General features: G+C 44.6%; 2 long non-coding RNA genes across 3 annotated transcripts; both read left to right on the plus strand.

The window, feature by feature from the left end:
* Window positions 1-19,399: 19,399 nt before the first annotated feature.
* Window positions 19,400-20,561, plus strand: LOC141091204 (uncharacterized). The gene is made up of 3 exons (XR_012232447.1): window positions 19,400-19,745; window positions 19,873-19,907; window positions 20,319-20,561. It is a non-coding gene; the product is annotated as an uncharacterized lncRNA (long non-coding RNA).
* Window positions 20,562-24,730: 4,169 nt separating this feature from the next.
* Window positions 24,731-26,173, plus strand: LOC141091205 (uncharacterized). Of its 2 annotated transcripts, XR_012232449.1 has the most exons (4): window positions 24,731-24,778; window positions 24,924-25,070; window positions 25,273-25,576; window positions 25,824-26,173. It is a non-coding gene; the product is annotated as an uncharacterized lncRNA (long non-coding RNA). The 2 variants fall into 2 exon arrangements; XR_012232448.1 differs by having other exon boundaries at window positions 24,924-25,576.
* Window positions 26,174-26,462: the final 289 nt, after the last annotated feature.

Here is a 26,462-nt window from a genome sequence, read left to right on the forward strand (position 1 = left end):
TTGCAGCCCTGCATGATCCGTGCCGTGGGACTGGAGAGGAGGTGAGCTGATCTTTGTTGCTTCTTTTTTGATATTTAGTGCAATCTTGCTCCCCTCTCAAATATCATTTGTTTTTTTATGGATATCAACCTCACTGGACTTCTGCTTCACCTTCCCACTAATTGCAGCGCTGCATGATAAGTGCGGTGGGACTGGGGAGGAGGTGAGCTGATCTTTGTTGCTTCTTTTTTGATATTTAGTGCTATCTTTCTCCCCTATCAAATATAATTTTTTTTTTTTATGGATATCACCCTTGCTGGACTTCTGCTTCATGTTCATACTTCTTGCAGCACTGCATGATCCATGCGGTGGGACAGGAGAGTAGGTGAGCTGATCTTTGTTGCTTCTTTTTTGATATTTAGTGCAATCTTGCTCCCCTCTCAAATATCATTTGTTTTTTTATGGATATCACCCTCGCTGGACTTCTGCTTCACCTTCATACTACTTGCAGCACTGCATGATCCGCGCGGTGGGACTGGAGAGTAGGTGCGCTGATCTTTGTTGCTTCTTTTTTGATATTTATTGCGATCTTGCTCCCCTCTCAAATATCATTTTTTTTTGTGGCTATCACCCTCGCTGGACTTCTGGTTCACCTTCATACTACTTACAGCACTGCATGATCCGTGCTGTGGGACTGGAGAGTAGGTGAGCTGATCTTTGTTGCTTCTTTTTTGATATTTAGTGCGATCTTCCTCCCCTCTCAAATATAATTTCTTTTTTTATGGATATCAACCTCACTGGACTTCTGCTTCACCTTCCCACTAATTGCAGCGCTGCATGATAAGTGCGGTGGGACTGTGGATGAGTTGAGCTGATCTTTGTTGCTTCTTTTTTGATATTTAGTGCGATCTTTCTACCCTATCAAATACAATTTGTTTTTTTTATGGATATCACCCTTGCTGGACTTCTGCTTCATGTTCATACTTCTTGCAGCACTGCATGATCCATGCGGTGGGACAGGAGAGTAGGTGAGCTTATCTTTGTTGCTTCTTTTTTGATATTTAGTGCAATCTTGCTCCCCTCTCAAATATCATTTGTTTTTTGTGGATATCACCCTCGCTGGACTTCTGCTTCACCTTCATACTACTTGCAGCACTGCATGATCTGTGCAGTGGGACTGGAGAGGTGAGCTGATCTTTGTTGCTTCTTTTTGATATTTAGTGTGATCTTGATCCCCTCTGAAATATGTGTTTTTTATGGATATCACCCTCGCTGGAATTCTGCTTCACCTTCATACTACTTGCTGCGCTTCATGGTACGGGAGAGGAGGTGAGCTGATCTTTGTTGCTTCTTTTTTGATATTTAGTGCAATCTTGCTTCCCTCACAAATATGATTTATTTTTTAATGGATATATGACCCTCGCTGGACTTCTGCTTCCCCTTCATACTACTTACAGCACTGCCTGATCTGCGCGGTGGGACTGGAGAGGAGGTGAGCTGATCTTTGTTGCTTCTTTTTTGATATTTAGTGCTATCTTCCTCCCCTCTCAAATATCATTTCTTTTTCTTATGGATATCACCCTCGCTGGACTTTTGCTTCACTGTCATACTAATTGCAGCAGTGCATGATCCGTGCGGTGGGACTGGAGAGTAGGTGAGCTGATCTTTGTTGCTTCTTTTTTGATATTTAGTGCAATCTTGCTCCCCTCTCAAATATTATTTGTGTTTTTATGGATATCACCCTCGCTGGACTTCTGGTTCACCTTCATACTACTTACAGCACTGAATGATCCGTGCGGTGGGACTGGAGAGGAGGTGAGCTGATCTTTGTGGATTCTTTTTTGATATTTAGTGCGATCTTGCTCCCTTCTCAAATATTTGTTTTTTTTATGGATATCACCCTCGCTGGACTTCTGTTTCACCTTCATACTACTTGCAGCACTGCATGATCCGCTTGGTGGGACTGGAGAGGAGGTGAGCTGATCTTTGTTGCTTCTTTTTTAATATTTAGTGCGATCTTCCTCCCCTCTCAAATATCTTTTGTTTTTTTTTATGGATATCTCCCTCGCTAGACTTCTGCTTCTCCTTCATGCTACTTGCAACACTGCATGATCCGCGCGGTGGGACTGGAGAGGAGGTGATCTTATCTTTGTTGCTTCTTTTTTGATGTTTAGTGCGATCTTCCTCCCCTTTCAAATATAATTTCTTTTTACTCTGTCGCCTAATTGGGGGACATACAGATGAAGAAAATTGGGTCTCCAGCGAGACTCCCGGCATGGCTCCCTCCTCGGTCCCCTATTAGGGGTACCCGGTTGAGGTCGAGGTGGTTTTTCCCCATGTCACTCCCTCCCCAGTCCCTCGGGTCCTGGTTCGAGGTCGAGACCCCCCTCCTTCCCCAACCCTTTTAAGGGGTCTGGGTTGAGGTTGAGGCGAGGATGAAGACCCCCTGACGGTGACAGACGCACCCTCCCTAATCCCCCGCAGGGTGTATTAGGTTGAGACGCCTCAGGTTGGGTCGGAGATCAGGCAGCATTTCGCAGCTTCCAGGGACCCCAGGCTGGCTGAGGGATCCTGTTAGGGCCGGGGGAGGGTGCGGACTGGATGGCACAGCAGAGACAGGGCTTTTCTGCGTCCCTGTCTCTGCAACAGCAGCGGCTCCATAGCGCTTCAGGGGCCCCCCATACAAAAACCGCTACCCCTGCTACCCCCACCGCTATCCAGTCGACCATTCTGGGGGGGTCTGGTACAAATCCGCCCCCCCCGGACTACCGCGCCGCTCTGGAGCCCTCCTGGGCATCAGGCTTCTAATTTAGGCCGCGGCTTCGGCCTAGCTGAAGCCGCCGCCTTTTCCCCGCCCCCCGGCCCGCCCCCCGGATGACCAAAATGACACGCTGGAGTGTCATAGAAGAGGCGGATTGAGGCAGAAAGGGCGCGTTTTTTACACAGCCCAGCGCGCCCTTTTCAGCTCTCCGCCCCCTCCTCCCTCTCCTCAGAGCCCCGGTGGCCATTTTTTCTGGATGAGATCCAGGAGAGGAGCATCACAGCGGTCTCCGGGGGGCACAGAACTGGGATCTGTCGGCGCTGGACCTAGGGGCACACCGGTGGGGTAAGCTCACAGCTGGGTTCTCATTACTCAGCTGTGAATCTATACTTCCTATAAGGCTTTCTGTGGGTTCCCTCTGCGTAGCCACCCCTGTACGATCCCTTATAGCCAGCCTCTGTGCACTATGCCGGGCTCAAGGAAGAGAACCAGGCAGGAATGTTTCTATGCCACGCTCCCTAGTGGCAGCACGTATCCGCACTGCCGGGACTGCATCCAGAACTCTGGGTCAGAACCCCAGGGAGTCCCTACTGACGCTTCAGTGTCACAGGCCACGCCGGAATGGGCAACTCAGATGTCTCAGTCTACGTCACAGTCCATAGACAACCTAACTGCTACATTACTGCAAGCTCTGCAGAGTCGGGCCCCGGCTATGGACGGTACACAGCAAACGGACAGCTTGTCTCAGGAACATGCTGCTTCCAACTCTCACAGGCGTAAGCGGACCCACAGGTCTCGATCACCTGAGTCGCACTATAGCACAAGGTCGTCCCCCTCTAGGGAGAGACAGCGTCATTCCAGGTCTCCTGGGCAGTCCCCTGCCACAGACAGACAGTGCAATTTACCACAGGGATCCCCCACCACAGAAGACCCCCGCCCCAGGTCGCCCTCCAGGGATCACCTTAGCGAGGCACAGGATTCGGAGGGCATCTGTGACTCCGTCTCAGATAATGAAACGGTCAGGTCCGTGGTACCTTCTCCCCCTAGCAATACAGCGCTAGTTGAGGACATAATTTCTGCCATTCATCGGGTGCTAAAAATTCCAGAGTCGCCCCCGGAAGTCCCAGAACATAGGATTTGCTTCGAAAGTGTTCAAAAACCACCTAAGGTCTTCCCTAATCACGATGAGTTTGAGAAAATACTTACCAAACAGTTTGCGCAGCCTGACAAAAAATTCGCTAATCGCAAATATTTGGAAGCGAAGTACCCCTTCCCACAGAAAGACACCAAACAATGGACAGATCCACCTGAAGTGGACCCTCCGGTTTCTAGGCTAGCAGCGCAGACTTTAATCTCTCTGCCGGATAGCTCAACCCTCAGGGACGCAGCAGACCGGCAAGTAGAACGCATGGCTCGTTCTATTTTCGAAGCGGCAGGCGCCTCTCTGGGCCCTGCGTTTGCTTCAGTTTGGGCAGCCAAGGCCATCCTGGCTTGGGCCAAAAAACTACAGGAGGGTCTTCAGGCTTCAAATCCTGAACTCTCGGACCAAGTGGTCCAGATGGCAGTGGTAGCAGACTACATGATTCATGCAGCCCTGGATTCCGCCAGAGGTGTAGCGGGAATAGCATCAAACGCCATCACGATCCGACGCATCCTCTGGCTGTGAGAATGGAAAGCGGATGCGGCCTCAAAGAAGTCCCTCACGCGACTTCCGTATTTTACTGGAAGACTTTTCGGCGAAAAGTTGGACACCATGATAGCCAATGCCACTGGGGGTAAGAGTACCTCTCTCCCTCAACTAAAACCGAAACGCACGTTTAAATGAAGAAACCAGATGCGATTCCGATCCTTTCGGAATTCCTCGGGCTGGTCCGTTTCGCGCCCAGTGCAAAACCGCAACCGTTCTCCACGCAGAGACAACCCACGGACGCAGCAGCGACCGGACAGGGCTTGGCAGTCGAAAGCAGGCCAAGCGAAACCCAAGGGAGGAAAACCTCAGAACTTCACTTCATCATGACTCGAGACCTCCGGAAGACACTCCACCAGTAGGCGGCCGACTTTTACTCTTTCAGCAAGTCTGGCTGCCTATTACAGAAGACAGGTGGGTCAGGGAAATAGTGTCTTCCGGATACAAGATAGAGTTCACTTCCGTTCCACCGAACCGGTTCTTCCTTTCTGTTCCTCCAACACCACCAGAAAAGGCTCGTGTTTTCCACCAAGCGGTTTCCTCTCTCCTTCAATCAGGAGTTGTGGTGCCGGTTCCCGCGAACGAGAGATTCCGAGGATTCTACTCAAATTTGTTCGTAGTCCCCAAGAAAGGAGGCGGCGTCCGACCCATACTGGACCTAAAACAGCTCAACAATTACGTACGGGTCCGTCATTTCCGCATGGAGTCCCTCCGGTCCATCATTGCATCCATGGAGCAGGGAGAATACCTCGCCTCCATAGACATACAGGATGCGTATCTCCACATACCAATTGCTCCCGCCCACCAAAGGTTTCTCAGGTTCGCGGTCAACCAAAACCACTACCAGTTTGTCGCCCTTCCGTTCGGACTCGCCACGGCTCCAAGAACGTTCCCAAAGTCATGGCGGCCACCATGGACGTCCTGCACTCAAGAGGCATCCTAGTCGTCCCGTACCTGGACGACCTCCTCGTCAAGTCTCCCACTTTCAAAGACTGCGAGGTCAGTGTCTCAATCACTCTAGACACTCTGAGTCGCCTGGGATGGCTAGTCAACCTACAGAAATCGTCGACCATCCCAACTCGGACTCTAACATTCCTGGGAATGGTATTCGACACCGCCAGGGGCCTGGTGCTCCTTCCCAAGGACAAGACACTGGCCATCCATCTGGGAGTTCGCACACTCCTTCGCAGTCCTCCTCGATCTCTCCGGTTTGCCATGAGAATCCTCGGCAGGATGGCAGCAGCAATAGTGGCAGTGCCATTTGCCCAGTTTCACCTCAGGGTCCTTCAACTAGCCATACTCAGATCTTGGGACAGGAACCCTCTCTCCCCCGACAGGGAGTTCAGGTTGACGTCATCAACCAGGAGGTCCCTGCATTGGTGGCTCAAACTAAACTCGCTTACACGAGGGAAGCCATTCCTCTCAGGACAATGGAAGATCCTGACTACCGATGCAAGCCTGACAGGCTGGGGGGCGGTGCACCTACATCACAGGGCACAGGGCAAGTGGTCACCGAGGGAAGTGACATTGCCTATCAATGTTCTGGAAATCAGGGCCATTCTCTTGGCACTGAGAGCATTTCATCACTTGCTTGCAGCCTCGCACATACGGATACAGTCGGACAATGCCACGGCTGTGGCATACGTGAACCACCAAGGCGGGACCCGCAGCGCCCAGGCGATGAGAGAAGTGGCTCATATCCTCCGCTGGGCGGAAGACACAAGGTCGGTACTTTCTGCGGTACACATTCCGGGTGTAGAAAACTGGGAAGCCGACTTCCTCAGCAGGCAAGGAATGGACTCGGGGGAGTGGTCTCTCCATCCCGAGATTTTTTACCAGATCTGTCAACGCTGGGGAACCCCGGATGTGGACCTAATGGCATCCCATCTCAATACCAAGGTTCCCAATTTCATGGCCAGGACACACGACCCGCGGTCGCTTGGAGCGGATGCCCTGGTCCAGGACTGGTCCCAGTTCCGACTCCTGTACATTTTTCCACCCCTCCCCCTAATCGCCAGGGTCGTGAGGAAGATCAAGCAAGAGGGAGTTCCGACCATCCTCATCGCGCCAGACTGGCCCAGACGTACTTGGTACGCCGACATCGTCCAACTTACGGCAGACGCCCCCTGGCGTCTACCCGACCGTCACGACCTTCTGTCTCAAGGTCCATTCTTCCACCAGAATTCAGGGGCTCTCAATTTGACGGCATGGCCCTTGAAACCTGGATTCTAACCCAGGCAGGTTTTTCACCGGCAGTCATTGCAACTATGATCAGGGCAAGGAAGCCTGCCTCCGCCAAGCTCTATTATCGTACCTGGAGAGCTTTCTTTTCTTGGTGCGAATCTCATGGACAAGTCCCACTCCCTTATTCCCTCCCGAAGGTACTAGGTTTTCTTCAATCGGGCCTAGATGCCAAGCTATCCTTAAGTTCGCTTATGAGTCAGGTGTCGGCGCTTTCAGTCCTTTTTCAAAAGCGCATTGCTATTAAACCGCAAGTAAGGACTTTCATCCAGGGAGTTTCCCGATTGGTTCCTCCCTACAAACGTCCGCTGGATACGTGGGACCTCAATCTGGTCCTGACAGCATTGCAAGCTCCACCCTTCGAACCTCTTAGAGGAGTTCCACTCTCCATTCTGTCTCAGAAAGTGTTTTTTCTAGTGGCGATCACCTCGTTACGCAGAGTGTCGGAATTGTCAGCACTTTCCTGCAGACGGCCTTTCCTAGCCTTTCACCAGGACAAGGTGGTTCTCCTCACGGTACCATCCTTCCTTCCGAAGGTTGTGTCCAACTTTCACCTTAATGAAGAGATTTCACTGCCTTCCCTTTGCCCGGTTCCGGTTCATAGAGTGGAGAAGGCTCTGCATACGCTTGACCTCGTCAGAGCATTGCGGATTTACGTGTCCAGGACTGCACCTTTACGGAAATCTGATTCCCTCTTCATTCTTCCGGAAGGTAGTCGCAAGGGGTTGCCGGCTTCCAAGGCTACCCTTGCCAGGTGGATCAAGTCCACCATACATGAGGCCTACCGACTTAACAGTTCCCCTCTTCCGGCCGGTATCACGGCACACTCTACACGGGCAGTAGGGGCCTCCTGGGCCATTCGGCATCAGGCTTCGGCACAACAAGTGTGCAAGGCGGCCACTTGGACTAGCCTACACACGTTTACGAAACACTACAGTGTTCATACCCAGTCCTCAGCGGATGCGAGCCTGGGTAGACTGGTTCTGCAGGCGGCAGTACCCCAAGTCTAGGGGACTGTCAGTACAATATTCGTCCACTGCTTCCCACCCAGGGACTGCTTTGGGATGTCCCAAGGTTCTGTGTCCCCCAATTAGGCGACAGAGTAAAGGAGATTTTTGTGTACTCACCGTAAAATCTCTTTCTCTTAGCCTTTAATTGGGGGACACAGCTCCCACCCTGTTGCCCTTACGGGCCATTGTTTCCTGTTGAGTTCTCATATTGTTCTTTGAGCTCGTACATAGTAGCCTTCTTACAGGCATGGTTATGTTATTTGGTAACGTTCCTCCTTATGCTTTGGCACAAAATTGGAGAAGGCTGACGCCGTCCAGGGGTGTATACTGCAGAAGAGGAGCCAAAGTTAATCTTTTTCAGATTATGCATAGTGTCGCCTCCTAGTGGACAGCAGCATAACACCCAAGGTTCTGTGTCCCCCAATTAAAGGCTAAGAGAAAGAGATTTTACGGTGAGTACACAAAAATCTCCTTTTTTATTGATATCACCCTCGCTGTACTTCTGCTTCACCTTCCCACTAATTGCAGCACTGCATGATCCGTGCGGTGGGACTGGAGAGAAGGTGAGCTGATCTTTGTTGCTTCTTTTTGGATATTTAGTGCGATCTTTCTCCCCTCTCAAATATCATTTGTTTTTTTATGGATATCACCCTTGCTGGACTTCTGCTTCACCTTCATACTACTTGCAGAACTGCATGATCCACGCGGTGGGACTGGAGAGGAGGTGAGCTGATCTTTGTTGCTTCTTTTTTGATATTTAGTGCGATCTTCCTCCCCTCTCAAATATCTTTTTTTTTATGGATATCTCCCTCGCTGGACTTCTGCTTCACCTTCATACTATTTGCAGCACTGCATGATCCGTGCGGTGGGACAGGAGAGTAGGTGAGCTGATCTTTGTTGCTTCTTTTTTGATATTTAGTGTGATCTTGCTCCCCTCTCAAATATCATTTGTTTTTTATGGATATCACCCTCGCTGCACTTCTACTTCATCTTCATACTACTTGCAGTGCTGCATAATCCGTGCGGTGGCACTGGAGAGGTGAGCTGATCTTTCTTGCTTCTTTTTGATATTTAGTGCGATCTTCCTTCCCTCTCAAATATCATTTGCTTTTTTATGGATATCACCCTCGCTGGACTTCTGCTTCATCTTCATACTACTTGCAGTACTGCATGATCCACACGGTGGGACTGTAGAGGAGGTGAGCTGATCTTTGTTGCCTCTTTTTTGATATTTAGTGCGATCTTGCTCTCCTCTCAAATATCATTTGTTTTTTGTGGATGTCACCCACGCTGGACTTCTGGTTCACCTTCATACTACTTGCAGCACTGCATGATTCGCGCGGTGGGACTGGAGAGGAGGTGAGCTTACCTTTGTTGCTTCTTTTTTGATATTTAGTGCGATCTTCCTCCCCTCTCAAATATCATTTTCTTTTTTATGGATATCACCCTCGCTGGACTTCTGCTTCACCTTCCCACTAATTGCAGCACTGCATGATCCGTGCGGTGGGACTGGAGAGGAGGTTTGCTGATCTTTGTTGCTTCTTTTTTGATATTTAGTGTGATCTTGCTTCCCTCTCAAATATCTTTTTTTTTATGGATATCACCCTTGCTGAACTTCTGCTTCACCATCATACTACTTGCATCACTGCATCATCCGCACGGTGGGACTGGGGAGGAGGTGAGCTGATCTTTGTTGCTTCTTTTTTGATATTTAGTGCGATCTTTCTCCCCTGTCAAATATCATTTGTTTTTTTATGGATATCACCCTTGCTGGACTTCTGCTTCACCTTCATACTACTTGCAGAACTGCATGATCCACGCGGTGGGACTGGAGAGGAGGTGAGCTGATCTTTGTTGCTTCTTTTTTGATATTTAGTGCGATCTTCCTCCCCTCTCAAATATCTTTTTTTTTATGGATATCTCCCTCGCTGGACTTCTGCTTCACCTTCATACTATTTGCAGCACTGCATGATCCGTGCGGTGGGACAGGAGAGTAGGTGAGCTGATCTTTGTTGCTTCTTTTTTGATATTTAGTGTGATCTTGCTCCCCTCTCAAATATCATTTGTTTTTTATGGATATCACCCTCGCTGCACTTCTACTTCATCTTCATACTACTTGCAGTGCTGCATAATCCGTGCGGTGGCACTGGAGAGGTGAGCTGATCTTTCTTGCTTCTTTTTGATATTTAGTGCGATCTTCCTTCCCTCTCAAATATCATTTGCTTTTTTATGGATATCACCCTCGCTGGACTTCTGCTTCATCTTCATACTACTTGCAGTACTGCATGATCCACACGGTGGGACTGTAGAGGAGGTGAGCTGATCTTTGTTGCCTCTTTTTTGATATTTAGTGCGATCTTGCTCTCCTCTCAAATATCATTTGTTTTTTGTGGATGTCACCCACGCTGGACTTCTGGTTCACCTTCATACTACTTGCAGCACTGCATGATTCGCTCGGTGGGACTGGAGAGGAGGTGAGCTTACCTTTGTTGCTTCTTTTTTGATATTTAGTGCGATCTTCCTCCCCTCTCAAATATCATTTTCTTTTTTATGGATATCACCCTCGCTGGACTTCTGCTTCACCTTCCCACTAATTGCAGCACTGCATGATCCGTGCGGTGGGACTGGAGAGGAGGTTTGCTGATCTTTGTTGCTTCTTTTTTGATATTTAGTGTGATCTTGCTTCCCTCTCAAATATCTTTTTTTTTATGGATATCACCCTTGCTGAACTTCTGCTTCACCATCATACTACTTGCATCACTGCATCATCCGCACGGTGGGACTGGGGAGGAGGTGAGCTGATCTTTGTTGCTTCTTTTTTGATATTTAGTGCGATCTTTCTCCCCTGTCAAATATCATTTGTTTTTTTATGGATATCACCCTTGCTGGACTTCTGCTTCATCTTCATACTTCTTGCAGCACTGCATGATCCGTGCGGTGGGACAGGAGAGTAGGTGAGCTGATCTTTGTTGCTTCTTTTTTGATATTTAGTGCAATCTTGCTCCCCTCTCAAATATAATTTGTTTTTTTATGGATATCACCCTCGCTGGACTTAAACTTCACCTTAATACTACTTGCAGCACTGTATGATCTGCGGTGTGGGACTCAAGAGGAAGTGAGCTGATCTTTGTTACTTCTTTTTTGATATTTAGTGTGATCTTGGTCCCCTCACAAATACCATTAGTTTTTTTATGGATATCACCCTCGCTGGAATTCTGGTTCACCTTCACACTACTTGCAGCACTGCATTATCCATGCGATGGGACTGCAGAGGAGGTGAGCTGATCTTTGTTGCTTCTTTTTTGGTATTTAGTGTGATCTTGCTCCCCTCTCAAATATGATTTGTTTTTTTATTGATATATGACCCTCGCTGGACTTCTGCTTCTCCTTTATACTACTTTCCAGCACTGCATGATCCGTGCAGTGGTACTGGAGGAGGTGAGCTGATCTTTGCGGCTTCTTTTTTGATATTTAGTGCGATTTTGCTCCCCTCTCAAATATTTGTTTTTTTATGGATATCACCCTCGCTGGACTTCTGCTTCACCTTCATACTACTTGCAGAACTGCATGATCCACGCGGTGGGACTGCAGAGGAGGTGAGCTGATCTTTGTTGCTTCTTTTTGGATATTTAGTGCGAGCATCCTCTCCACTCAAATATCATTTGTTTTTTGTGGATATCACCCTCGCTGGACTTCTGGTTCACCTTCATACTACTTACAGCACTGCATGATCCGCGCGGTGGGGCTGGAGAGGAGATGAGCTGATCTTTGTTGCTTCTTTTTTGATATTTAGTGCGATCTTGCTCCCCTCTCAAATATTTGTTTTTTTATGGATATCACCCTCACTGGACTTCTGTTTCGCCTTCATACTACTTGCAGCACTGCATGATCTGCTTGGTGGGACTGGAGAGAAGGTGAGCTGATCTTTGTTGCTTCTTTTTTGATATTTAGTGCGATCTTCCTCCCCTCTCAAATATCATTTCTTTTTTTATGGATATCACCCTCGCTGGACTTCTGCTTCACCTTCACACAAATTGCAGCACTGCATGATCCGTGCGGTGGGACTGGAGAGTAGGTGAGCTGATCTTTGTGGCTTCTTTTTTGATATTTAGTGCGATCTTGCTGCCCTCTCAAATATTTATTTTTTTATGGATATCACTCGCTGGACTTCTGTTTCACCTTCATACTACTTGCAGCACTGCATGATCCGCGCGCGGGACTCGAGAGTAGGTGAGCTGATCTTTGTTGCTTCTTTTTTGATATTTAGTGCGATCTTCCTCCCCTCTCAAATATCATTTCTTATTTTATGGATATCACCCTCGCTGGACTTCTGCTTCACCTTCACACTAATTGCAGCACTGCATGATCCGTGCGGTGGGACTGGAGAGTAGGTGAGCTGATCTTTGTTGCTTCTTTTTTTATATTTAGTGTGATCTTTCTTCCCTCTCAAATATCATTTTTTTATGGATATCACCCTTGCTGAACTTCTGCTTCACCATCCTACTTCTTGCAGCACTGCATGATCCGTGCGGTGGGACAGGAGAATAGGTGAACTGATCTTTGTTGCTTGTTTTTTGATATTTAGTGCAATCTTGCTCCCCTCTCAAATATCATTTGTTTTCTTATGGATATCACCCTCGCTGGAATTCTGCTTCACCTTCATACTACTTGCAGCACTGCATGATCCACGCGTTGGGACTGGAGAGGAGGTGAGCTGTTCTTTGTTGCTTCCATTTTGATATTTAGTGTGATCTTGCTCTCCTCTCAAATATCATTTGTTTTTTTTGGATATCACCCTCGCTGCACTTCTGCTTCATCTTCATACTCCTTGCAGCGCTGCATGATCCGTGCGGTGGCACTGGAGAGGTGAGCTGATCTTTGTTGCTTCTTTTTGATATTTAGTGCGATCTTGCTCCCCTTTCAAATATTTGTTTTTTTATGGATATCTCCATCGCTGGACTTCTGCTTCTCCTTCATACTACTTGCAGCACTGCATGATCCGCGCGGTGGGACTGGAGAGGAGGTGAGCTTATCTTTGTTGCTTCTTTTTTGATATTTAGTGCGATCTTCCTCCCCTCTCAAATATCATTTTTTTTATGGATATCACCCTTCTGAACTTCTGCTTCACCTTCACACTAATTGCAGCACTGCATGATCCGTGCGGTGGAACAGGAGAGTAGGTGAGCTGATCTTTGTTGCTTTTTTTTTTATTTTTAGTGCAATCTTGCTACCCTCTCAAATATCATTTGTTTTTTTTATGGATATCACCCTCGCTGGACTTCTGCTTCACCTTCATACTGCTTGCAGCACTGCATGATCCGTGCGGTGGGACAGGAGAGTAGGTGAGCTAATCTTTGTTGCTTCTTTTTTGATATTTAGTGCAATCTTGCTCCCCTCTCAAATATTTGTTTTTTTATGGATATCACCCTCGCTGGACTTCTGGTTCACCTTCATACTACTCAAAGCACTGAATGATCCGTGCGGTGGGACTGGAGAGGAGGTGAGCTGATCTTTGTGGCTTCTTTTTTGATATTTAGTGCGATCTTGCTCCCTTCTCAAATATTTGTTTTTTTATGGATATCACCATCGCTGGACTTCTGTTTCACCTTCATACTACTTGCAGCACTGCATGATCCGCTTGGTGGGACTGGAGAGGAGGTGAGCTGATCTTTGTTGCTTCTTTTTTGATATTTAGTGCGATCTTCCTCCCCTCTCAAATATCTTTTGTTTTTTTATGGATATCTCCCTCGCTAGACTTCTGCTTCTCCTTCATGCTACTTGCAGCACTGCATGATCCGCGCGGTGGGACTGGAGAGTAGGTGAGCTTATCTTTGTTGCTTCTTTTTTGATGTTTAGTGCGATCTTCCTCCCCTTTCAAATATAATTTCTTTTTTGTGGATATCACCCTCGCTGGACTTCTGCTTCACCGTCATACTAATTGCAGCAGTGCATTTTCCGTGCGGTGGGACTGGAGAGTAGGTGAGCTGATCTTTGTTGCTTCTTTTTTGATATTTAGTGCGATCTTGCTCCCTTCTCAAATATTTCTTTTTTTATGGATATCACCCTTGCTGAACTTCTGCTTCACCATCATACTACTTGCAGAACTGCATGATCCACGCGGTGGGACTGGAGAGGAGGTGAGCTGATCTTTGTTGCTTCTTTTTGGATATTTAGTGCGAGCTTGCTCTCCACTCAAATATCATTTGTTTTTTGTGGATATCACCCTCGCTGGACTACTTATTCACCTTCATACTGCTTACAGCACTGCATGATCCGCGTGGTGGGACTGGAGAGGAGATGAGCTGATCTTTGTTGCTTCTTTTTTGATATTTAGTGCGATCTTGCTCCCCTCTCAAATATTTGTTTTTTTATGGATATCACCCTCACTGGACTTCTGTTTCACCTTCATACTACTTGCAGCACTGCATGATCCGCGCGGTGGGACTGGAGAGTTGGTGAGCTGATCTTTGTTGCTTCTTTTTTGATATTTAGTGCGATCTTGCTCCCTTCTCAAATATTTCTTTTTTTATGGATATCACCCTTGCTGGACTTCTGCTTCACCTTCATACTACTTGCAGCACTGCATGATCCGTGCGGTGGGACAGGAGAGTATGTGAGCTGATCTTTGTTGCTTCCTTTTTGATAACTAGTGTGATCTTGCTCCCCTCTCAAATATTTGTTTTTTTATGGATATCACCCTCGCTGGACTTCTGTTTCACCTTCATACTCCTTGCAGCACTGCATGATCCGCGCGGTGGGACTGGAGAGGAGGTGAGCTGATCTTTGTTGCTTCTTTTTTGATATTTAGTGCGATCTTTCTCCCCTCTCAAATATCATTTTTTTTTTATGGATATCACCCTCCCTGGACTTCTGCTTCACCTTCATACTACTTGCAGAACTGCATGATCCACGCAGTGGGACTGGAGAGGAGGTGAGCTGATCTTTGTTGCTTCTTTTTTGATATTTAGTGCGATCTTGCTCCCTTCTCAAATATTTCTTTTTTTATGGATATCACCCTTGCTGAACTTCTGCTTCACCATCATACTACTTGCAGAACTGCATGATCCACGCGGTGGGACTGGAGAGGAGGTGAGCTGATCTTTGTTGCTTCTTTTTGGATATTTAGTGCGAGCTTGCTCTCCACTCAAATATCATTTGTTTTTTGTGGATATCACACTCTCTGGACTTCTTATTCACCTTCATACTACTTACAGCACTGCATGATCCGCGTGGTGGGACTGGAGAGGAGATGAGCTGATCTTTGTTGCTTCTTTTTTGATATTTAGTGCGATCTTGCTCCCCTCTCAAATATTTGTTTTTTTATGGATATCACCCTCACTGGACTTCTGTTTCACCTTCATACTACTTGCAGCACTGCATGATCCGCGCGGTGGGACTGGAGAGTTGGTGAGCTGATCTTTGTTGCTTCTTTTTTGATATTTAGTGTGATCTTGCTCCCTTCTCAAATATTTCTTTTTTTATGGATATCACCCTTTCTGAACTTCTGCTTCACCATCATACTACTTGCAGAACTGCATGATCCACGCGGTGGAACTGGAGAGGAGGTGAGCTGATCTTTGTTGCTTCTTTTTGGATATTTAGTGCGAGCTTGCTCTCCACTCAAATATCATTTGTTTTTTGTGGATATCACCCTCGCTGGACTTCTAATTCACCTTCATACTACTTACAGCACTGCATGATCCGCGTGGTGGGACTGGAGAGGAGATGAGCTGATCTTTGTTGCTTCTTTTTTGATATTTAGTGCGATCTTCCTCCCCTCTCAAATATCATTTTTTTTATGGATATCACCCTTCTGAACTTCTGCTTCACCATCATACTACTTGCAGCACTGCATGATCCGTGCGGTGGGACAGGAGAGTAGGTGAGCTGATCTTTGTTGCTTTTTTTTTGATTTTTAGTGCAATCTTGCTACCCTCTCAAATATCATTTGTTTTTTTTATGGATATCACCCTCGCTGGACTTCTGCTTCACCTTCATACTACTTGCAGCACTGCATGATCCGTGCGGTGGGACAGGAGAGTATGTGATCTGATCTTTGTTGCTTCCTTTTTGATAACTTGTGTGATCTTGCTCCCCTCTCAAATATTTGTTTTTTTATGGATATCACCCTCGCTGGACTTCTGTTTCACCTTCATACTCCTTGCAGCACTGCATGATCCGCGCGGTGGGACTGGAGAGGAGGTGAGCTGATCTTTGTTGCTTCTTTTTTGATATTTAGTGCGATCTTTCTCCCCTCTCAAATATCATTTGTTTTTTTATGGATATCACCCTTGCTGGACTTCTGCTTCATCTTCATACTTCTTGCAGCACTGCATGATCCGTGCGGTGGGACAGGAGAGTAGGTGAGCTGATCTTTGTTGCTTCTTTTTTGATATTTAGTGTGATCTTGCTCCCCTCTCAAATATGATTTGTTTTTTCATGGATATATGACCCTCGCTGGACTTCTGCTTCTCCTTTATACTACTTGCAGCACTGCATGATCCACGCGGTGGGACTGGAGAGGAGGTGAGCTGATCTTTGTGGCTTCTTTTTTGATATTTATTGTGATCTTGCTCCCCTCTCAAATATCATTTGTTTCTTTTATGGATATCACACTCGCTGGACTTCTGCTTCACCTTCATACTATTTGCATCACTGCATCATCCGCACGGTGGGACTGGGGAGGAGGTGAGCTGATCTTTGTTGCTTCTTTTTTGATATTTAGTGCGATCTTTCTCCCCTGTCAAATATCATTTGTTTTTTTATGTATATCACCCTTGCTGGACTTCTGCTTCATCTTCATACTTCTTGCAGCACTGCATGATCCGTGCGGTGGGACAGGAGAGTAGGTGAGCTGATCTTTGTTGCTTCTTTTTTGATATTTAGCGCAATCTTGCTCCCCTCTCAAATATAATTTGTTTTTTTATGGATATCACCCTCGCTGGACTTAAACTTCACCTTAATACTACTTGCAGCACTGTATGATATGCGCTGTGGGACTCGAGGAAGTGAGCTGATCTTTGTTTCTTCTTTTTTGATATTTAGTGTGATCTTGGTCCCCTCTCAAATACCATTAGTTTTTTTATGGATATCACCCTCGCTGGAATTCTGGTTTACTTTCACACTACTTGCAGCACTGCATTATCCATGCGATGGTACTGGAGAGGAGGTGAGCTGATCTTTGTTGCTTCTTTTTTGATATTTAGTGTGATCTTGCTCCCCTCTGAAATATCATGTGTTTTTTTATGGATATCACCCTCGCTGGACTTCTGCTTCACCTTCATACTACTTGCAGAACTGCATGATCCACGCGGTGGGACTGGAGAGGAGGTGAGCTGATCTTTGTTGCTTCTTTTTTGATATTTAGTGCGATCTTGCTCTCCTCTCAAATATCATTTGTTTTTTTTATGGATATCACCCTCGCTGGAATTCTCCTTCACCTTCATACTACTTGCCGCGCTGAATTATCCATGCGATGGTACGGGAGAGGAGGTGAACTGATCTTTGTTGCTTCTTTTTTTATATTTAGTGCGATCTTCCTCCCCTCTCAAATATCATTTGTTTTTTTTTTGGATATCACCCTCGCTGGACTTCTGCTTCACCTTCATACTAATTGCAGCAGTGCATGATCCTTGCGGTAGGACTGGAGAGTAGGTTAGCTGATCTTTGTTGCTTGCTTTTTGATATTTAGTATGATCTTGCTACCCTCTCAAATATCATTTTTTTTTTATGGATATCACCCTTGCTGAACTTCTGCTTCACCATCATTCTACTTGTATCACTGCATCGTCCGCGCTGTGGGACTGGAGAGGAGGTGAGCTGATCTTTGTTGCTTCTTTTTTGATATTTAGTGCGATCTTTCTCCCCTATCAAATATTTGTTTTTTTATGGATATCACCGTCGCTGGACTTCTGCTTCACCTTCTTACTACTTGCAGAACTGCATGATCCACGCGGTGGGACTGGAGAGGAGGTTTGCTGATCTTTGTTGCTTCTTTTTGGATATTTAGTGCGATCTTGCTCCCCTCTCAAATATTTGTTTTTTGTGGATATCCCCCTTGCTGGACTTCTGGTTCACCTTCATACTACTTACAGCACTGCATGATCCGCGCGGTGGGACTGGAGAGGAGGTGAGCTGATCTTTGTGGCTTCTTTTTTGATATTTAGTGCGATCTTGCTCCCCTCTCAAATATTTATTTTTTTATGGATATCACCCTCGCTGGACTTCTGTTTCACCTTCATACTACTTGCAGCACTGCATTATCCGCTTGGTGGGACTGGAGAGGAGGTGAGCTGATCTTTGTTGCTTCTTTTTTGATATTTTGTGCGATCTTCCTCCCCTCTCAAATATCTTTTGTTTTTTTATGGATATCTCCCTCGCTGGATTTCTGCTTCTCCTTCTTACTACTTGCAGCACTGCATGATCTGCTCGGTGGGACTGGAGAGGAGGTGAGCTTATCTTTGTTGCTTCTTTTTTGATATTTAGTGCGATCTTCCTCCCCTCTCAAATATCATTTCTTTTTTTTTATGGATATCACCCTCGCTGGACTTCTGCTTCACCTTCCCACTAATTGCAGCACTGCATGATCCGTGCGGTGGGACTGGAGAGGAGGTTAGCTGATTTTTGTTGCTTCTTTTTTGATATTTAGTGTGATCTTGGTCCCCTCTCAAATACCATTTTTTTTTTTTATGGATATCAGCCTCGCTGGAATTCTGCTTCACCTTCACACTACTTGCTGCACTGCATTATCCATGCGATGGGACTGGAGAGGAGGTAAGCTGATCTTTGTTGCTTCTTTTTTGAAATTTAGTGTGATCTTGCTCCCCTCTCAAATATGATTTTTTTTTTATGGATATATGACCCTCGCTGGACTTCTGCTTCTCCTTTATACTACTTGCAGCACTGCATGATCCACGAGGTGGGACTGGAGAGGAGGTGAGCTGATCTTTGTTGCTTCTTTTTGGATATTTAGTGCGATCTTGCTCCCCGCTCAAATATCATTTGTTTTTTGTGGATATCACCCTCGCTGGACTTCTGGTTCACCTTCATACTACTTACAGCACTGCATGATCCGTGCGGTGGGACAGGTGAGTAGGTGAGCTGATCTTTGTTGCTTCTTTTTTGATATTTAGTGCAATCTTGCTCCCCTCTTAAATATCATTTGTTTTATTTGTTTTTTTATGGATATCACCCTCGCTGGACTTCTGGTTCACCTTCATACTACTTACAGCACTGAATGATCCACGTGGTGCGACTGGAGAGGAGGTGAGCTGATCTTTGTGGCTTCGTTTTTGATATTTAGTGCGATCTTGCTCCCTTCTCAAATATTTGTTTTTTTATGGATATCACCCTCGCTGGACTTCTGTTTCACCTTCATACTACTTGCAGCACTGCATGATCCGCTTGGTGGGACTGGAGAGGCGGTGAGCTGTTCTTTGTTGCTTCTTTTTTGATATTTAGTGCGATCTTCCTCCCCTCTCAAATATAATTTCTTTTTTTATTGATATCACCCTCGCTGGACTTCTGCTTCACCTTCCCACTAATTGCAGCACTGCATGATCCGTGCGGTGGGACTGGAGAGTAGGTGAGCTGATCTTTGTTGTTTCTTTTTTGATATTTAGTGCGATCTTGCTCCCCTCTCAAATATCATTTGTTTTTTGTGGATATCACCCTCGCTGGACTTCTGCTTCACCGTCATACTAATTGCAGCAGTGCATTATCCGTGCGGTGGGACTGGAGAGTAGGTGAGCTGATCTTTGTTGCTTCTTTTTTGATATTTAGTGCGATCTTGCTCCCCTCTCAAATATCATTTGTTTTTTTTATGGATATCACCCTCGCTGGACTTCTGCTTCTCCTTCATACTATTTGCAGCGCTGCATGATCCGCGTGGTGGGAATAGAGAGGAGGTGAGCTGATCTTTCTTGCTTCATTTTTGATATGTAGTGCGATCTTGTTTCCCTCTCAAATATTATTTGTTTTTTTATGGATTTCACCTTCGCTGGACTTCTGCTTCACCTTCATACTACTTGAAGCACTGCATGATCCATGCTGTTGGACTGGAGAGGAGGTGAGCTGATCTCTGTTGCTTCCTTTTTATATTTAATGCGATCTTTCTCCGCTCAAGAAAATATCATTTGTTTTTTTATGGATATCACCCTTGCTGAACTTCTGGTTCACCTTCATACTACTTGCAGCACTGCATGATCCGCACGGAGGGTCTGGAGAGGAGGTGAGCTGATCTCTGTTGCTTCTTTTTTGATTTTTAGTGCGATCTTTCTCCCCTATCAAATATTATTTGTTTTTTTTATGGATATCACCCTCGCTGGACTTCTGCTTCATCTTCATACTACTTGCTGCAATGCATGATCCGCGCTGTTAGACTGGAGAAGAGGTGATTTGATCTTTGATGCTTCTTTTTTGATATTTAGTTTGATCTTGCTCTCCTCTCAAATATGATTTGTTTTTTATGGATATCACCCTCACTGCATTTCTGCTTCATCTTCATACTTCTTGCAGCGCTGCATGATCTGTGCGATGTGACTGGAGAGGTGACCTGATCTTTGTTGCTTCTTTTTGATATTTAGTGCGATCTTGCTCCCCTCTCAAATATCATTTGTTTTTTCTATGAATATCACCCAAGCTGGACTTCTGCTTTACCTTCATACTACTTATAGCACTGCATGATCCGCGCGGTGGGACTGGAGAGGAGGTGAGCTGATCTTTGTTGCTTCTTTTTTGATATTTAGTGCGATCTTGCTCCCCTCTCAAATATGATTTGTTTTTTATGGATATCACCCTCCCTGGACTTCTGCTTCCCCTCCTTCATACTACTTGCAGAACTGCATGATCCACGCGTTGGGACTGGAGAGGAGGTGAGCTGATCTTTGTTGCATCCTTTTTGATATTTAGTGTAATCTTGCTCTCCTCTCAAATATCATTTGTTTTTTATGGATATCACCCTTGCTGCACTTCTGCTTCATCTTCATACTACTTGCAGCGCTGCATGATCCGTGCGGTGGGACTGGAGAAGTGAGCTGATCTTTGTTGCTTCTTTTTGATATTTAATGCGATCTTCCTCCCCTCTCAAATATCATTTGTTTTTTCTATGAATATCACCCAAGCTGGACTTCTACTTTACCTTCATACTACTTACAGCACTGCATGATCCGCGCGGTGGGACTGGAGAGGAGGTGAGCTGAACTTTGTGACTTCTTTTTTGATATTTAGTGCGATCTTCCTTCCCTCTCAAATATCATTTGCTTTTTTCTGGATATCATCCTCGCTGGACTTCTGCTTCATCTTCTTACTACTTGCAGTACTGCATGATCCATGCGGTGGGACTGGAGAGGAGGTGAGCTGATCTTTGTTGCTTCTTTTTTTATATTTAGTGCAATCTTGCTCCCCTCTCAAATATCATTTGTTTTTTTATGGATATCACCCTCTCTGGACTTCTGCTTCACCTTCATATTACTTTCCTCCAATACTTTCACAGGCTAAACAGACAGATGTGGGTTGATATTAATAAAATGGAAATTGGTCAGAGATATTTCCCTCCCCCCAGATTACCCCATATTCATATTGTAATTAAACATCTTGACACCATCCAGATTGTAAAGCAGTTACCGCTGAGATGCTGAGATGGATTACATCAAGGGACAGTATGTTGGACAGTTGAGGCATATGGTGATTTATTTTTCTTTTTTTACATGAGACAAGGGCTTCAATGGATTGGACGCAGTGTGAGTATATGTTTTTTTTCTGATTTTTACAGGGGATGAACCCTTCAATAAAATGGGCATAAGGTGAGTATAACTGTGTTTTTTATTTTTAAATAAATGTGTTAAAGAGTATTTTGTATTTTTTCAAATAAAGCACTTTATTCTTTCTGTGTGTTTATTTACAATATGTCTATGGGGTTATTAATGACTAGGTGTCTTATAGACACCTCATCATTACTAACCTGTGAACTTGATGTCACCTGACGACACAAAGGTGACATCAACCCCACAAATATTAACCCCACTTGCCACCACCACAGGGCAAGAGGGAATAGCAAGGTTTAGCGCCAGATTTGGTGCATCTTATTCATGCGCCATTCTGGGGCAACTGAGGGCTGATGTTCGCAGCCTAGGGGGGCAATGTCTCTGACCCCTTCCCAGTCTATTAAAATCATCCCACAGATGTCTGTTTAGCCTTTGCTGGTTTGAATTTATAGGGGGGCCATACATCTTTTTTTTTCCAGGGTTTAATTTTTAAAGTTTTGAATCTTAAGTATTCTAAAGGCTAAACAGCGACAAAGCCATGACATGGGTCATGTTGCCACAGATTGCCGTATGCTGCTGCTACATCACAGTATATTGAAAGTGAATGGGGTCACATTGAAAATTGCGAGTGTGACAAAAAAAATTGCATAAAATGCAACTGGTTCTGACATTTTGTTGCTTGCCTGATGCATTGGCACTCCAGTTACTTGCATTATGCTGTCATGCAAAATCAGCATACAGCCATCTTTGTCCGTGCAACCTGTGTAGCAACCAAATACTCCTTGTAGCCCAAGCCTCTTTCACATGTTTCTCACATGGCTCCATATCGGATCTGTACAATTGATGGCAATAACTGGAGGTCTGATTGTATTATGTAAAACAGACGCACCTTATCAACATGTGCCCCGAGCTGTCATGGCACTTGGCAATGACATCACCAGTCTGAGTGTCCGGCTGTCATTGCACATAGATGTAAACCAGTTCTCTTGGCTTTATTTATACAGGCAAAGGTATCATTTCATAGACATTTTGACTACAGTTTTGTGTTTGGACTTGCGTTTTGTCATACGCTTGGGATGTGTTTTCTTTTGCTCTTTCTTGGACTTTTGTCTTTCTTCTAACCACTGACCTCCAATTATCATCCCTTGTCTGTCATGTGGCTACTTTACTGTGACCTCCATTGCAATAGTCCATCACTGCCAATTACTTTGAGGACCATGACCTTGACATCTGACCTATTAATTTAAGATTTCCTGGCAATTGTCTATGGTGAAGAAAATGAGCATTCCTTAGACTTTGCTCCTCAGTTGAGTTAGAGCTAGAAAGTTTCACCTTTCAAGGTACTTAAAGGCATGACCAACTTACAAAAAATGTCATAAATGCCAAGAAATATTATAAAGTTATATTCTTTGTCTCTAACCCCATTACTCCGCCACTGGCCACTCTGATGGTCTGTCTTGACAGGAAGTGATGGCATCTAGATCTTTTGTTATCTGATCACTGAGGACTGTGTTTGGCTGCAGCTGTCAGGTGACTGTGAGGCTATGTGCCCACATATGCAGAAAATTTCTGCATGAAAACCGGACTCCTTCCCAGAAAATGCGCTTTGTTTTCCGCACGTTTTTGATGCGTTTTTTTCCGCGCGTCCCCAGACACATAGAAAATAGCTAAAAATGCAGACTTTTCTGCAAAATTAATGAGCATGCTCCGTTTTTACCGCGTAGCGTTTTTTTCGTAGAAAAAAATGCATCAATATGCACAAAAAGTGCAAAATGCATTAAAATGAATGGGATGCTTTTTTTATCAATTTTTAAGCGTTTTTGCCGGTAAAAACGCGAAAAAAAACGCTTACGTGGGCACACAGCCTTACATACGTTGTGTATCAATCAAAGTCAGAAGTATCTCATGCATCCAATTCAGATCTCATGTTTTACACTGAGGCGGGGCAACATGCCGAAACATGTGTCTGCAAATTAAGATTCTGGATTGGCTTTTATCTTCAGTCATGTGGCAAGGCTCGTTAAAAGGTCAATATTGACTATTAGGGATGCTACTTCTAATAGATAACGCTAAAGTTCAAGTCTGAAGAGACTGTATGCATATTTAATTTCCCAGAGGAACATTGCACATCTTCTGTCTACTCAGCCATATTGCTCTCCACAAGAAGAAACGTTACCTTTTAGACCCTAGTCAAATGCCTCTCAGATCTCATGCTTTGCACTGACAATGAGCAACATCCTGAAACTGTCTGCAAGTTGAGATTCTGCTTTGAAATATATTCATAGTCATGTGGCAAGGCTTGTTAAAGGGTCAGTACTGACATTGATGACGCTAGAGTATAAGTCCTCTTTGCCTCTGAAGAATCAATTTGCGCATTTTTCTTCCTGTGCAAAGGGAGACCACATAGCAGCCTGTGTGTGAATGGACGGGGATTACAGACAGCGGGGATACTTTCACCAGATGCAGTGGAGTTACAAATCAATACGGCCATAACTGGGTGTATAAAGACTTTGTATAATTTGTTCTGGCCATACAGACAAACTGACTGGAGAGTGATTGGCTGTAGTAGTCACATACACATCCAGACAGAAGAGGAATCACAGAGATTGGTGGTAGAACCGGGAAGTAAACGGGAACGAGAACAAATGTAAAAGATATCTGAAGTCCATACAGAGGTACATCAGGAAGAGGGAGGCGAACTAAGAATTGAAGTTCTAGCAGAACTCATGCATTAAATCCTTGGAATGTTTTTGTACCATTGATGCTAATACTGCCCTCCACTTGAATGATTTTCTAACCACTTTTTAATGCTCTACATAAACACTTGTGTTATTTTCTATATGTTTTTAGAAGGGATGGACCGTCTTAAGACACAACTTATCTTCAGGGCATCTCAGTAAAAACACAACTCCTTGTTCAAAAACATTTCAAGTTTAACGTAAATGGAATTTCCTGTGTCTCTGAAATCTGCAGCAACATCATCTATTAAAACTGCCTGAGCTTATGGATGCTATTAATATGTCATGAGAAAAACAAATATCTTGGGAAACAGCAGCCACCAGCTGCAAACATAAAAGCTTCACTCAACTTCATATACATAGCTACCATTATCGTGCTATTCAATGGCTCCAACAGGAGGAAATATGGAGAAATGCAATTCGTAAAAATGTTAATTCTTTAAGCAACATTTTAAAAAAAATTTTCAAAAACTTTCTTGTTCACCTATTTCTTTATTTTGGATCTTATGTCTTGTGCTAAGCTCTTAATTTGCCATTCCCTTAATTATTTTAGGTTTATCCAGTGATTTTTGAATCATCGCCCTGGCCTCTAGATCTGGGTAATGTTATTGATATGAAACTATGATTTAGTTATTTTATGCTGCATGTATCTCCATACTGTTAGCTGACCATTCTTGTTATCTTCTATATGCTAATTGCTCTGCTAAGATGTAATTTTAACATATTTTTGTTGTATTTTTTTAGCACTTCAAAGGATAGACAAAACAGATGGTTCCAAAAATAATAAATCTGATCATAAAAGCAAGCAGATGACTGCAGCGTTTCCCTTTGTCACTCCAGCCTGTTCCTGCTTTCTCTGTTTTCATTGCCTGTCTGTGCCCTTTAATTTCGGTATACAAGGCTGGATAGATGTTTTACAAGACTTGACTATTTGAACTCTTGATGTTGTGAATGTTTTTCTGTCAGTTTAAATTTTGTAGATTTCTTATATTTGTGTGATGTGAAGAATATTCACTTTATTTATAAGAGTGGCGTAAGTTGAAGCTCAGGATCCCCAATTCAAAAGTTACAATGGGGTCCCCAATTATTGCAGGTTATCCTAAAGAAAAATTAAAATCCATAATGACATCTCCAGAGAAGAGAGAAGAGCTGACACTTCAATTCCCATTAAAATAGACCTTATCATTGAACATATGGGATTAATTAGACCCAGGAACAAGAGTACAAATTAAAGCATGGGAAGCGGAGAGAGAGCTAACACTTCAACTTCCACTGAAGTAGGGGCCTCCTGCAGTGACCAGATAATTACAGCAGGAAGATTGGCTGGGAAGAAGGCACAAAGTCTGAGGTCCGTATATTCAAGAGGCAGAGAAGTGGAAGATCTAACACTTTCAGAGGTAACTCTTGTTCTTTTCTTTTCTAAGACAAAAATGAACAATTGCAGCTAGACACTGTCTACGGTGATCAGATATGAATATTTGGGTTTGCATCGATCTGATACTTATGGGTGATACATTTTCAGTGCCATAGTGAAGGGACGTAAAGAATGCATTCACTCACGTTACTGTAAATGTGGAAAAACCCCTACAACTTAACGTTCAGATAGATTAGGCTGTACATGCTATATTTCATCTCTATTGACAGGTAATATCGTGACAGGAAACATGATGACAATATCTACCACCTGGGACCTCCAGGGACAAAGATTCTGTAAATTGTGGATCTCATAAAATCCTGATGGGCTGAGCATATCCCACAATCAGCCCTCACATAAGCTGATCAAGGGGAGGTATGTGGACATAAATTTGATTTAATAAAAAGCAGAAAGTACATCTTTCTGTGGTTCTGTCCATTATTTTCCTAAGGAGTACCTACCGCCGATAAGCTGTGAGTCATTTCCGTGACATCAAGTTTAGTAATTTTCTTTCATTATGCCTTTTTGTTTAATTTAATTGTATATAATGTATTGTTTTGTTCCCATTTTGTATCATCTACTGCCTAACTTTTTGGATTAAATATATAAATTTTAATAACTCTGTTCCTCTTGCTCTGTAAACCGCATCCCTGGGGCCAAAATTTGCCTGTATAAGTGATTGGTGATGGCAGCTAACAGTGGTTCCATTTTTGTTATTGTGGAGCTTACAGTGACTGTACCAGGGTATATACATATATTTCATGCGTTGTAATCAGAGATGTATATACCATATGCTCACTGTGAGTACCCCAATGATGGAAGCAGTTGCAACCTTCTCCTTCACTCATCACTCAATTGAGTAATTGACC

Source organism: Dendrobates tinctorius, unplaced genomic scaffold (genome assembly GCF_039654945.1).
Source record: "Dendrobates tinctorius isolate UK_male_01 unplaced genomic scaffold, ASM3965494v1 ptg000049l, whole genome shotgun sequence".
Lineage (NCBI taxonomy): Eukaryota > Metazoa > Chordata > Amphibia > Anura > Dendrobatidae > Dendrobates > Dendrobates tinctorius.